At 44.4% G+C, this 13373-nt stretch overlaps 1 non-coding gene across 1 annotated transcript; it reads left to right on the top strand.

Moving 5' to 3' along the window:
- The first annotated feature begins 12021 nt into the window (after positions 1–12021).
- Positions 12022–12092, top strand: trnap-cgg (transfer RNA proline (anticodon CGG)). The gene has a single exon. It is a non-coding gene; the product is annotated as a tRNA-Pro (tRNA).
- Positions 12093–13373: the final 1281 nt, after the last annotated feature.

Genomic DNA, 13373 nt, shown 5'->3' on the forward strand with positions numbered 1-13373 from the left:
AATCTCCAAAGTGTTATTTATTCCTCTCACTTCTCGACAATAAAATTTCGATCTCTTTGCTCTTTTTACCTTCCAAACATTGATATCCATTTTGCTCAGCATTTATTTCTCTCTCCTTTTTATTTAGTTCATGCATTTTCTTAGAAACATTTCATTTCAATTATTTCTGGGGCAAGAAATGAACAGAAGAGATTTGCTGCAATGATACCAGGGGTGAAGGATTTCAGTTATGTGGAGAGATTGGAGAAGCTGAGGTTGTTCTTCTTGGAGCAGAGAACGTTCAGAAGAGATTTGTCCAAGGTGATCAAAATCATGATGGTTCTCAACACTTTAAATCAGGAGAAACTGTTTCCTGTGGCAAAAGGGTCAGTAAGCAGAGGACACAGATATCAGGTGATTGGCAAAAGAACTAGAGGTGACATGAAGAACCATTTGTTACACAGTAATGTGTTGTGATCTGGAATGCACTGCCTGATTGGGAGATGAAAGCAGATTCAATCGTAACTTTCAAAAGGGATATGGACAGATGCTGGAAGGGAAAATGTACAGGATTACAGGAAAAAGCCACGAAGCAGGACTAATTGTAATTTGTCTCTACCAAAGAGACAACACTGGCATGATGGACCAAATGGTCTCTTTGTTCGTCATTCTGTGATTCCATAGACATCAGGTTGCTAGAATTCCCTCTGACCTGGAAGAGAATCAAACCGATTCGAGGTATTGTAAACACCACCCATGCCATGTTGTTTATTCTCTGTTTTTCACATTGGCTGCCCCTCGTTCTTTATGTGTTTCCAGCCTGGTCTGCTCCTCTGACCTTCATTCCTGACACTCTATCGACCGTGGCTGACTCATTGTTTGCAATGTTGTGTAATGGTGACTTCACCTTTAAGAAACTGTACCTTGAAGAGACCAAGCCACTGATGCAACAGATGACATCATCATACATATATAAGGAGACACCATTTTGAGAGACACATTCTACACATGGCTTGTCGAGAGCACACACACACCAATGAGAAAAAGACCTGTGACCTGTGATCATGCCATGTAGATAAGAAAGACAATAAATACTGTTTGTATTGAATCTGAATATAAACCCTGGGGTCATCATTTAATGTAGACATAAGAACACAGCACAACACTATATTTTTCTGACATTGAGGATTAAAAAGAAGTAATCACACAGACAATCAGGGCGGCACAGTGGCGCAGTGGTTAGCATCGCAGCCTCACAGCTCCAGGGACCTGGGTTCGATTCCGGGTACTGCCTGTGTGGAGTTTGCAAGTTCTCCCTGTGTCTGCATGGGCTTTCTCCGGGTGCTCCGGTTTCCTCCCACAAGCCAAAAGACTTGCAGGTTGATAGGTAAATTGGCCATTATAAATTGTCACTAGTATAGGTAGGTGGTAGGGAAATATAGGGACAGGTGGGGATGTTTGGTAGGAATATGGGATTAGTGTAGGATTAGTATAAATGGGTGGTTGATGTTCAGCACAGACTCGGTGGGCCGAAGGGCCTGTTTCAGTGCTGTATCTCCAATCTAATCGAATCACAACCAGGGACATACTGAAGACTTACATTGACAATTCCAGATTTAAAGAAATAACAATCATCATGTGTGCACAACAACAGCCAGTCTTTCCAGCCTTCACAGAGATAGACAGCAACCCAGGGCCACACTGGAGCAAATGGCTCACAAGACTTGAACTCCTAATGATGGCACTCGCTATCAATACACCCCGAAGAAAGAGAGCATTACTCCTACACTCTGCTGGACCAAAAGTTGACAATACACTCAGAGACACTGGAACTGATTATGATGTTGCGATGCATTTTCTAACAAGATATTTTCAAGCAAGGACAAATCCTCACTCTGAAATTTATGTTTCAGGCAAGCAAAACAATATGGTGCGAGACTCTTGACCACTACATGATGAGACTCAGAAGTCTGAGAAAGAGGCAAATAACGTGACGACGAGATTCCCCTGAGAAACACACAAAACACAAGGACACAGAGGAAACCCAGAGAAAGGTCAAGGAAGACCAAGACAGAAGTCACAATCACATTCAAACATCCAATCATTGCAGTGGTGAGGATCCTTATTACAAAACTTGTCCTTCGAGAGGGAAGAAGTGTCAAGTCTGCAGAAAAATGGGACATTTCACTACAGTATGCTGATCGAAGCCTGCAGGAAACATTCACAGATTTAAATGCCAGAAGGAAGATTACATATTTGCAGCACGAGAGAAGATTTTTGTTGCTCGCGACCACAAGTCCCGACACGTGCCCATGTGTGATGTCTTCAGAGGCAATTAGACAATATCTGCAGTAATTGACTCGGAGCAATGATCAACAAAATGGATGCTCCGACATTCCACAAGTAACAGAGAAAACAGAAACTGTAATTGAACAAGCTGATATCTAAAATCTTCTCCCATGGATCAGATACTCCTCCACCAGTCCTAGGGATCGTCCAAGTTACTTTTAAGTCCTCCCAGGGGTCCACATGTCAGACTGAGTTCCATGTTGTAGAATCAAGCAAAGAAAATGTGCTCAATTCCAAAACTATCAGCAAGTTGAAACTGATTACGATCAACATAACCAGAGGTCAGAACTACATTGTGAAAGAAGACAGTCTGAAGAAGGATCCACAATATATACAAAGACATCGGCAAAGTAAAAAAGAAAACTTTATTTTAGTTTGTTCAGTTTGTTTCTACTGTGCCTACCCACTGTTTTTTCATGTTTGTGATTGTGGCTGTTTAGTTTTTCAGTCCATTAACACCCTATCTGCACTAATGCTTTGTCTTTCAGCACACCATTAACATATTGTTTGCCTTTTTCTGGTCAACTATTCTGTGGCCTTGTCCTATCTACACCTTCTCCTTTGTCATCTCTTGCCCCACCCCCGCTTTACTTGCTTATAATCTTTTACATTTCTAATATTTGCCAGTTCTGAAGAAGGGTCAGTGACCTGAAACGTTAACTCTGCTTCTCTCTCCACAGATGCTGCCAGACCTGCTGAGTCTTGTCAGCACTTTCAGTCTTTATTTCAGATTTCCAGCATCCGCAGTATTTTGCTTTTAAGAAATTCGATGAATCAGTTTCCTTATTTATTTCTGACAAATGATAGATTTGAGTTAGGTAAGGTACCAAGGGTTACAGAAACAAGCAGACAAATGGTGTTAATATACAGATCAGCAAATATCTAATTGAATGGTGGAACAGACTCGAAAGGCTGAATGTCCTCGTCAAGTTCCTATGTTTCTCTTCATTGTCCAAACCCCAACAGTAAACGTCTTTGTTCTCTCCATAGACGTTGAATGAGCCATCGTGTGTTTCCAGTGTTTTGACTTGTTTAAAGGTCGGTTTTTGGGATGAGCCGATGGAATTTAAAACAGATATCCGGCTTCAAACTGCTATTAACCGAGGCCACGCCATTGTCGGATCATTTAATGACCACTCAAAATTCACCTGAGACCAGTGTTAGTGTGCAGCTATGAGAGGGGATTTCTGTACAGTCAGGGCAGGGAACAGCAGTGAGACCAGTGTTAATGTGCAGCTATGAGAGGGGATTTCTGTACAGTCAGAGCAGGGAACAGCAGTGAGACCAGTGTTAATGTGCAGCTATGAGAGGGGATTTCTGTACAGTCAGGGCAGGGAACAGCAGTGAGACCAGTGTTAATGTGCAGCTATGAGAGGGGATTTCTGTACAGTCAGGGCAGGGAACAGCAGTGAGACCAGTGTTAATGTGCAGCTATGAGAGGGGATTTCTGTACAGTCAGGGCAGGGAATAGCAGTGAGACCAGTGTTAATGTGCAGCTATGAGATGGGATTTCTGTACAGTCAGAGCAGGGAACAGCAGTGAGACCAGTGTTAATGTGCAGCTATGAGAGGGGACTTCTGTACAGTCAGAGCAGGGAACAGCAGTGAGACCAGTGTTAATGTGCAGCTATGAGAGGGGATTTCTGTACAGTCAGAGCAGGGAACAGCAGTGAGACCAGCGTTAATGTGCAGCTATGAGAGGGGATTTCTGTACAGTCAGGGCAGGGAACAGCAGTGAGACCAGTGTTAATGTGCAGCTATGAGAGGGGATTTATGTACAGTCAGGGCAGGGAACAGCAGTGAGACCAGTGTTAATGTGCAGCGATGAGAGGGGACTTTTGGACAGTCAGGGCAGGGAACAGCAGTGAGACCAGTGTTAATGTGCAGCTATGAGAGGGGATTTCTGCACCGTCAGGGCAGGGAACAGCAGTGAGACCAGTGTTAATGTGCAGCTATGAGAGGGATTTATGTACCGTCAGGGCAGGGAACAGCAGTGAGACCAGTGTTAATGTGCAGCTATGAGAGGGGACTTTTGGACAGTCAGGGCAGGGAACAGCAGTGAGACCAGTGTTAATGTGCAGCTATGAGAGGGTATTTCTGTCCCGTCAGGGCAGGGAACAGCAGTGAGACCAGTTTTAATGTGCAGCTATGAGAGGGGATTTATGTACCGTCAGGGCAGGGAACAGCAGTGAGACCAGTGTTAATGTGCAGCTATGAGAGGGGACTTTTGTACAGTCAGGGCAGGGAACAGCACTGAGACCAGTTTTAATGTGCAGCTATGGGAGGGGATTTTTGTACAGTCAGGGCAAGGAACAGCACTGAGACCAGTGTTAATGTGCAGCTATGGGAGGGGATTTTTGGACAGTCAGGGAATGGAACAGCAGTGAGACCAGTGTTCATGTGCAGCTTTGAGAGGGGATTTCTGTACAGTCAGGGAATGAAACAGCAGTGAGACCAGTGTTAATGTGCAGCTATGAGAGGGGATTTCTGTACAGTCAGGGAATGAAACAGCAGTGAGACCAGTGTTAATGTGCAGCTTTGAGAGGGGATTTCTGTACAGTCAGGGAATGAAACAGCAGTGAGACCAGTGTTAATGTGCAGCTATGAGAGGGGATTTCTGTACAGTCAGGGAATGAAACAGCAGTGAGACCAGTGTTAATGTGCAGCTATGAGAGGGGATTTCTGTACAGTCAGGGAATGAAACAGCAGTGAGACCAGTGTTAATGTGCAGCTTTGAGAGGGGATTTCTGTACAGTCAGGGCGGGGAACAGCAGTGAGGGAGAGAAGCTGTCGGTATCTGGGTAGGGTCTGAGTTTATCGAATAGTATCAAGAAAGAGCAATTATATTGGGACTGGGTTGTGTTCTCTCTCACACACAGACAGTTACTCTCCCTCCCTCTGTCTTGCTCTCTCTCACAGACACATACCCAATTTTTTCTCTCTCTTGTGAACTCTGTCTCATACTCTTTCTCTCTGCCCATTTTCCAGTAGAAATAGAAAGCCTTCTACTATTTTGGAGAATCTGGAGTTGTTCTTCTTTGGGAAGACAAGGTTGAGATGAGATTTGATAGAGGTGTTCAAAATCATGAAGGGTTTGGACAGAGTAGATAGGGAGAAACTATTCTCATTGGCAGAAGTGTCAAGAACCAGAGGGCACAGATTTAAGGTGAACGGCCAAAGAACCAGAGGCAACATGAGGAAAAACTTTTTTATGCAGCGACTGGTTAGGATCTGGATAGCACTGCCTGACAGTGTGGTGGAGGCAGATTCAATCATGACTTTTGAAAGAGAATTTAATAATTATCTGAAGAAAAGAAAATGCAGGGTTACAGGCAAAGGCGGGGGAGTGTGACTAGCTGGCTTGTTCTTGCAGAGAGCTGGCACGGACACAAAGGGCTGAATGGCCTCCTTCTGTGCTGTAACCTGTCTATGATTCTATGACTCTAATCCTAGAGATTACCAGTGCCTGTGAGTGTCTCAAATGTCTACAGGTGGTGAATCAGCCCACAAACCAAGAATGAAGCGAGGGGAAGCCCCTCGAACTGTATCGTTAATATTCTCAATTGCTGTAAATGTAAAACTGTAATTGACATGACAATTGTGAAACGGAAGGGTTGGGAAGAAACTCATGACAGTATTGAAGGAAACTGATCTCCCTTGCAATGTTTGTATTTTTTGGTGCTGTTTGGAAACTGTTTGGCAATGTAATTTTTCCAGATTTTTATGAATAAAGTATATTTTGGAAATAAAAAAAATCATTTCAAGTCAGTAACCCTTCATCACAGCTGACAAATATTATAAATGAAAAGGTTTTAAGCAAGTAAAGCTGGGGGTGGGGCAAGAGATAACAAAAGAGGTGTTGATTGGACAAGGTCACAGAGAATAACTGACCAGAAGGGCATGGAACAAAGGCGAACAGTGCTGAACAGTGCTCAATGGTGTGCTCAAAGACAAAGCGTTAGTACAGAGAAGGTGTGAATTGACTGTAATGCACAAAGCACTCCGAGCACAAACATTAAACATTTTTTTAAAAACAGAAACAATGGGTAGACACAGTAGAAACAAACTAACCAAACTAAAAAAAAACCTGAAATAAATTAACCAAAGAAAAAAGAAAAAAGAAAAAAAACTAAACATAAAAAAGTGTGTTGGGGGGGAATGTGGGGGGTGGGGTCCGTCATGCTCTGAAATGATTGAATTTAATGTTCAGTCCGGCAGGTTGTAGCGTGCCTAATCACTGACCTGATGCTCTCTCCACAGATGCTGCCAGACCTGCTGAGTACTTCCAGCACTTTTTGTTTTTGTTTCAGATTTCCAGCATCTGCAGTATTTTGCTTTTATGTTATGAGAGTACTTCTACTGTTTTTGTAAACATGTTTTAAATATGTAAAGTTGAATTATGGACACTGATTCATGTGGAATCTTGAGGAGATTCCTCCAGTCCTCTGGCATGATTCCCATATTCAAGGAGGATTGAAAGATTGTGGTTCGAGTCTCCGCTATTTCCAACCTTACTTCCCTCAGCAACCCAGGATGCAGCCCATTCAAACTGGGTGACTTTTCTACTGTGAGAGCTGCCAACCTTGTAATTGTCTCCTCTTTATCTATTTTCATTCCGTCCAATTTTCTCACTTCCTCTTCCTTTACTGTGACATTTGCAGCATCCGCTCATTTTGTGATGCCAGATGAAATGTACTTAATTAGTATCTCAGCCATACCCTCTGCCTCCACAGGATCTCCTTATTGACCCACCCTTTCATTGTCTGTCCATATGTTGGTAAAAGACTTCAGTGTTCCCAGTTATGTGACCCGCTAATCTTTTCTCATACATTCTCTTGCTGATCTCATTTCCTTTTTCAGCTCTCCTCTGTACTTTCTGTATTCTGCTTGTTTCTCTACTGCATATGAATCCTCACATGATTTCGATATGAATGATTTTTGAACTATTTTGTTGAAGGATTGAGTTTTGTAAATTTCTCCCTAGCTCCCCTCATGGTCAGGCAGAAAGTTTAACTGCTGAGTTTTCAAACAGCAACAGCTTTATTTGAAAAGCCATTGTGACAGGATTCCGGGTTTTAATCCAGTCACAAATCTAGTTCTGATGTCTTGTGGCTCCAGCTGTCACATGACCTGTCAGAGGATGACCTCATAATTGACCCAGTCATGGAGCTGTGGGTTGATGTTTAAGTTGCTTCAAAATAATTTTCCAGAAGGACAATTAAATTGAATCGATATATAAAAGGTAGATTTTGTGAATTTGTGCTCCCAGTGGAAATTCCTGCAGTCTGCTGGTTTTCATATCCCCAATTCCCCACAGGAAGCTCTGTGCTCGGAGTCTACATTCATTCTAACAACATTACACAGAATCATTTCATGGGAGACCCCAGTGTGAATTGTAGACAGGTGGGTCAGTTTTAACTTTCAAAGTAACACAGAAGCAAAATACTGCAGATACTGGAAATCTGAAATAAAAACAGAAAATGCTGGAAATACTCAGCAGGTCTGGCAGCACCTGTGGAGAGAGAAACAGAGTTAACGTTTCAGATCTGTGACCTTTCATCAGAGCTGGGCTGAAATTCTTTGTGGAACAGACACGATGGGTCAAGTGGCCTCTTTCTGTGCCTTAAACATTCTCTGACTCTGTGATTCCATGAGATTGTGGAATCAATTTCAGGGTCGATGACATTGCACTATGCAAGGATAGGAAGATGGAGATTATTAAGTACAGTGCAAGAATATAGATGCTTTTACATTATTTTAATCGAAATTGATTTAAATTTTGTGCTCACGAATCCTATCTTTTGATCACAATGACATTGATAACAATGGAAAAAGCAAGACTTGCATTTCACGACCACAGGACGTTGCAAAGCCTTTTACAGCCAATGAAGGACTTTCCAAGTGTAGTCACTGTGGTCATGTAGGAAACATGGTGGCCAATGTGCGCACAGCAAGCTCCCAGAAACAACAACGTGATAAAAACGAGATAATCTGTTTTTAAGTGATGTTGATTCAGGGTTAAACAATGACCAGTGCCCCAGAAATAATTCCCCTTCTATTCTCTGAAATAGTGCCATGGTACCTTTAACATCCACCTGAGAGGGCAGAGGGATCCTCAGTTTTCTGTCTCACCTGAAAAACAGCATTTCTGACAGTGCAGCACTGCCGTAGTACTGTACTGGAGTGTCAGCCATTTTTAAAGGGCTGTTAGTCCGACTGGAAAATATTTAAAGGAAGATGAAATGAAATGAAATAAATACATTGCTTTTGCCTCTCTCCCATCCCCCCAATAACAGTTAAATTAATTATTTGCCCTTCCCTCCCAAAACCTACCTTTACCATCTGACCTTCCGCCCAAAACTGCACAAACTGTAAACTATAACCCTTCCCACCATCCCCTACACCCATGACATTAATTTGACTCCGTCCCCCCTCCCCCACACTGAGAAACTTACTTTCTCCCCCCTCCCCACCAGTGTTGCACCTCATTTCCCCGGATGGGGCTCCGAAGGCACGGCAGTGCCGGTCACCGGGCTGAAGATCGCAGCTGGATATCAGAAAGTGATGGGATAATAATTAATGCAGGTTTGTGGTCCCGTTGCCGAGCGGTGGGGATCCCCCCACAACGCCTCGCCGTCGCCGGCAATATCGAGCCAGGCCCTGCCGGCGTTGAGGTCCATGGCGGGCCTCATCCGGGGCCATCTTCAGGCGGCTCCCACCCCACCCCCACCACAGACCTCGACGTTGAGGGCTCTATAGAATCCAGCCCATTGTTTCTGTCAATCTCAACTCCACAAGGATTTGTCTGTTAATTGTAGAAAAATTAAAGCTCTATAACCTTTTGATAAAAGGGGGTTTCAAATCCATTTCCAAACAAATGATAGTTCTCATTGTGTCTAGAACATGTTTTCTTACATACAAACATACCAATTAGGAGCAGGAGTAGACCACTCGGCCCCTCGAGTCTGCTCCACCATTCAATAAGATCATGGCTGATCTGATTGTAACCTCATCTCCACATTCCCACCTGCCCCCGATAACCTTTCACCCCCTTGTTTATCAAGAATCTATCTACCTCTATCTTAAAATATTTCAGAATTTCTGTCGTCCAGCAACTCTCACTTTATTTCCTGGATTTCACCTAAAAAATGTATTTCCACACTTTGGATATCCTGTACTTCATTAATGTTTTTGCTCTCTGGGGATTTCCCTTTAATTATATTCAGCGCTGGTATTTTACTGCCACACACTGACTGAAAGTGTCCCATCTTTCTGCAAGAAAAACACTCAGCTTCTTTGGCGAGGCCACACCTACTGCAATTGGTTGCAGCTACCACTAGATGCTCTTCCCGTCTTTCTTGTCTTTTACCCCTAATTTTTCCTTTTGTTTTCTGAACAAATTCAATTGAGTCTGCAACTCTCGAGATCAGACTCTCCCTGTCCCCTTGGACAACGGATTGGTTAAACTTTCTAACCTCTGTTTGTCTGCTCAATTGAAACTCTTTCGTTAATGTGAGACCAGCCCTGGACTGTAGATGATCTGAAAGGGTGTTGTCTAATACCCCGAACACAATCCTGTCTCCATTCAGCTCTTCCCTTAAGTTGCGGTATTCACAATCCTCCGTGAGATTGTACAAGTCATTGATAAATGAATGAATACTCTCCCCTTTCTGTTTTGTACGCTTATTAAATTCAGAGTGATTCCTGACAATGCAGCAGCCGGCCGACGTCATCAGAGCGCTCCAAGCTGCGCACATGCACAAACAGTCTCCTGCGCTCTGAGATGCTGCGCATGCTCAGCCTCCGTCTTCCAGGACGAAGTGGCGCATGCGCGGGAAAACTCTCTACCCCCTCTCAGCCACTCACTCCAGGCCGCTCGCTGCCCGCTCCTCGCTACCCCGCTCCCCCGCCCTCCGGCCACTTGCTACCCCCCCCACCCCCGCACTGCCCTCTCTCCGTCCACTCACGGCCCGCTTCCCCCCTACGTCCCTCCAGACACTAGCTCTAAGCCATGCTGCTTCCCTCCTCTCGGCCTCTCGCTCCAATATTCGATCATTCTTCACCGCACCACCCGATAAAGCAAGGCGAGCCTCGAGGGGTGATGGGGCAATGTTGGAGTGAGTGGCCGAGAGGAGGGAAGCGGCAGAGCCCATGGCCTGGAGTGTGAGCGGCCAGAGAGCAGGATGGGGGTGGTGGTGGGTGAAGCGGGGAGTGAGCAGTCAGAGAGTGGGATGGGGGGAAGCGGGGAATGATTGTCCGGAGAATGGGATGGCACTGTTTAGAGGAGATTTGAGGAAAAAATGTTTCACCTCGAGGGTGGTTGGAATCTGGAACACATTGCCTGAAGGAGTGGTAGAGGCAGGAACCCTCACAACATTTAAGAAGTATCTAGATGAGCACTCAAAACGCTACAGAATACAAGGCTACGGCCACGTGCTGGAAAATGGAATTAGAATAGATAGGTACTTGATGGCCGGCACGGACACGATGGCCGAAGGGCCTGTTTCTGTGCTGTATAACTCTATGACTCTATGAAACCTCACTGAATTACAGAGGGTGTGCAGCACTGTCAGAGGTGCTGTCCTTCTGATGAGACTTCAAACAGCGCAACGTTCTCCGAGTATCAACCAAAACATGTCCATTGTGTAGATATGTGCCATATTTGCTTATGAAATGACAGTCACTGCTCCGAAAGTAATTCACTTTAGGTGAATTAAGATGACTTGGTACTATATAACGCGAATGCGCAAGAGGTAGCGGGGGACTGTTGGGGTGGGACGGAGGCGGCGATGGCAAACTTTGAGGGGATTTTTGGGTCGAAGTTGTTTTCTGTGATAAATTGAGTAGCTCCATCTTTAATCCAGGCAGCTGCCTGAATGTCACAGACAGTGACGTTTCAGTGGAAGAGGCTGCATTTGCGCATGTGCTAGTACAGCGTCACCTGGTGGTTGCGTTGTCAGCAAATGCAGCGTTTGAACTTTGGCTCCACGATGACATTTTTTCCTCAATTAAAATATGTCTTGAGTGCCTTAATAACTTCTTCACATGTAGCCTTCTGTTCTTCATGAGGATGTTGCCTGCACACTCCCTCCATTGCAGACAATAGCGTACTGACCTGTTCCATGTCTGGCTTCTGCACGAGACCCGATGCAGTACGATACCTTGCAAACCTCTGGAACCATCTCGGCCACTCCTCGGCTTGGTTCAGTCCAGTGACCTTTTCAAAGGTGCAGGCAAAGATTTCTCCATCTTCGCTTTGGTTTACTGTGGCCCCATATAATATTCTGATATCTGTCAAGGCTTAGTACAGAATTTATAAGAATCTGACGGTTAAAATAACCTGAGTTCACTCTACACACCTTGCATTGAAGGTTTCATCGACAACTCTCCATGAGGTGCCACACAGATTATATTACATCACTTCCTGTGATGATGCACATAGTCTATTTATATAATCTGCCCAGTAACAACCCAATGTCCACTCTTATATTATTGCACAGATGTGAGAAAAGCTGAGGATGGGAATGGAACGTCTGAATGAAGATTTCATGATGCTGATGATGTAAATGAGGCTGATCTGTTACCCATTCCACAATCCCTCTTTATTTCTGTGCATGTTTCTCGATGCTGTTTCAACCAAATTGAAAAAGAATCACAAATCCTCCTCTGGAGCCTCAGGTGCCCATTAATAAAAGGCATGGTGGCCAAGTGGTAAGGCGTCAGTCTCGGAAACTGAAGATCACGGGTTCAATCCCGTCCGTGCCTTATGATTAGATTATCACTTTAAATGTGATGTTTCCAGAAAAGATGTGCGTTGCATTTGTGTCAGCCATCTGGAAGTCAGTGTCATGTTACACTTTATTCTGGACACTGTCAAGAACATGAGAAGCAGCCACATGGTTCCTCGAGCCTTCTCTGCCATTGACAGAGTGAAAATAACTGAGGTCCAAGCACTGAACCTTTTTACTGTGCATTTGCTTGATATTTAACAGAGCTATTCTGTTAAGGGCGGCACAGTGGCGCAGTGGTTGACACCGCAGCCTCACAGCTCCAAGGACCCGGGTTCGATTCCAGGTACTGCCTGTGTGGAGTTTGCAAGTTCTCCCTGTGTCTGCGTGGGTTTTCTCCGGGTGCTCCGGTTTCCTCCCACAAGCCAAAAGACTTGTAGGTTGATAGGTAAATTGGCCATTATAAATTGTCACTTATGTAGGTAGGTGGTTGGGAAATATAGGGACAGGTGGGGATGTTTGGTAGCAATGTAGGATTAGTATAAATGGGTGGTTGATGTTCGGCACAGACTCGGTGGGCCGAAGGGCCTGTTTCAGTGCTGCATCTCTAATGTAATCTCATCCCACATCCCGCACTCCTGTCCTTTCCCCCATTGCCCTGTTAGATTTTCCATGACAGGTAAATATCCAATTCCATTCAGAGTTAACATTGAATCTGCTTCCACTGACCTTTCAGGATTGCATTCCAGACCAGAACAACACACTGCGGAAAAAACAATCTCCTCATCACAACTCGAATTCTTTTGTGAATTACTTTAAATGTGTTTCCTCTGGTTACTGACCCTTCTGTCACTGGCAACACTTTCTCCTTCTTTACTCTGTCAAAACTCTTCAGGATTTGCATTTCCTGCTGCCTTTGCTGATATAACAAAGCTGAGCACACATCACCAAAAGGAATATGATTGGCTCTGAATCACATTTATCGTTCCTGTCAATCTGATGTGGATCTTGTATTTTCCCGGAACCAAACAATCTGAGCAGCAAGTGTGGGTTCCAGTGATTCCCACCGCTCTGAGAGAGAGAGGATGTGATAATGAGCCAGATAGAAGAAAGGAGTGAGATAGAGAGTAAAATAGCCCTGGTCTGTTTCTACTAACCCCCGGCCCCCTACTTAAAATGGCATCATTTTCTCCTGCCTCTCCACATTCTAATCCATTGATTAATGCAATCCTTTCATCTGAAACATAGAACATAGAACAGTACAGCACAGTACAGGCCCGTCGGCCCACGATGTTGTGCCGAACCTTTAACCTACTCT

Source organism: Heterodontus francisci, unplaced genomic scaffold (genome assembly GCF_036365525.1).
Source record: "Heterodontus francisci isolate sHetFra1 unplaced genomic scaffold, sHetFra1.hap1 HAP1_SCAFFOLD_59, whole genome shotgun sequence".
NCBI classification, from domain to species: Eukaryota; Metazoa; Chordata; class Chondrichthyes; order Heterodontiformes; family Heterodontidae; genus Heterodontus; species Heterodontus francisci.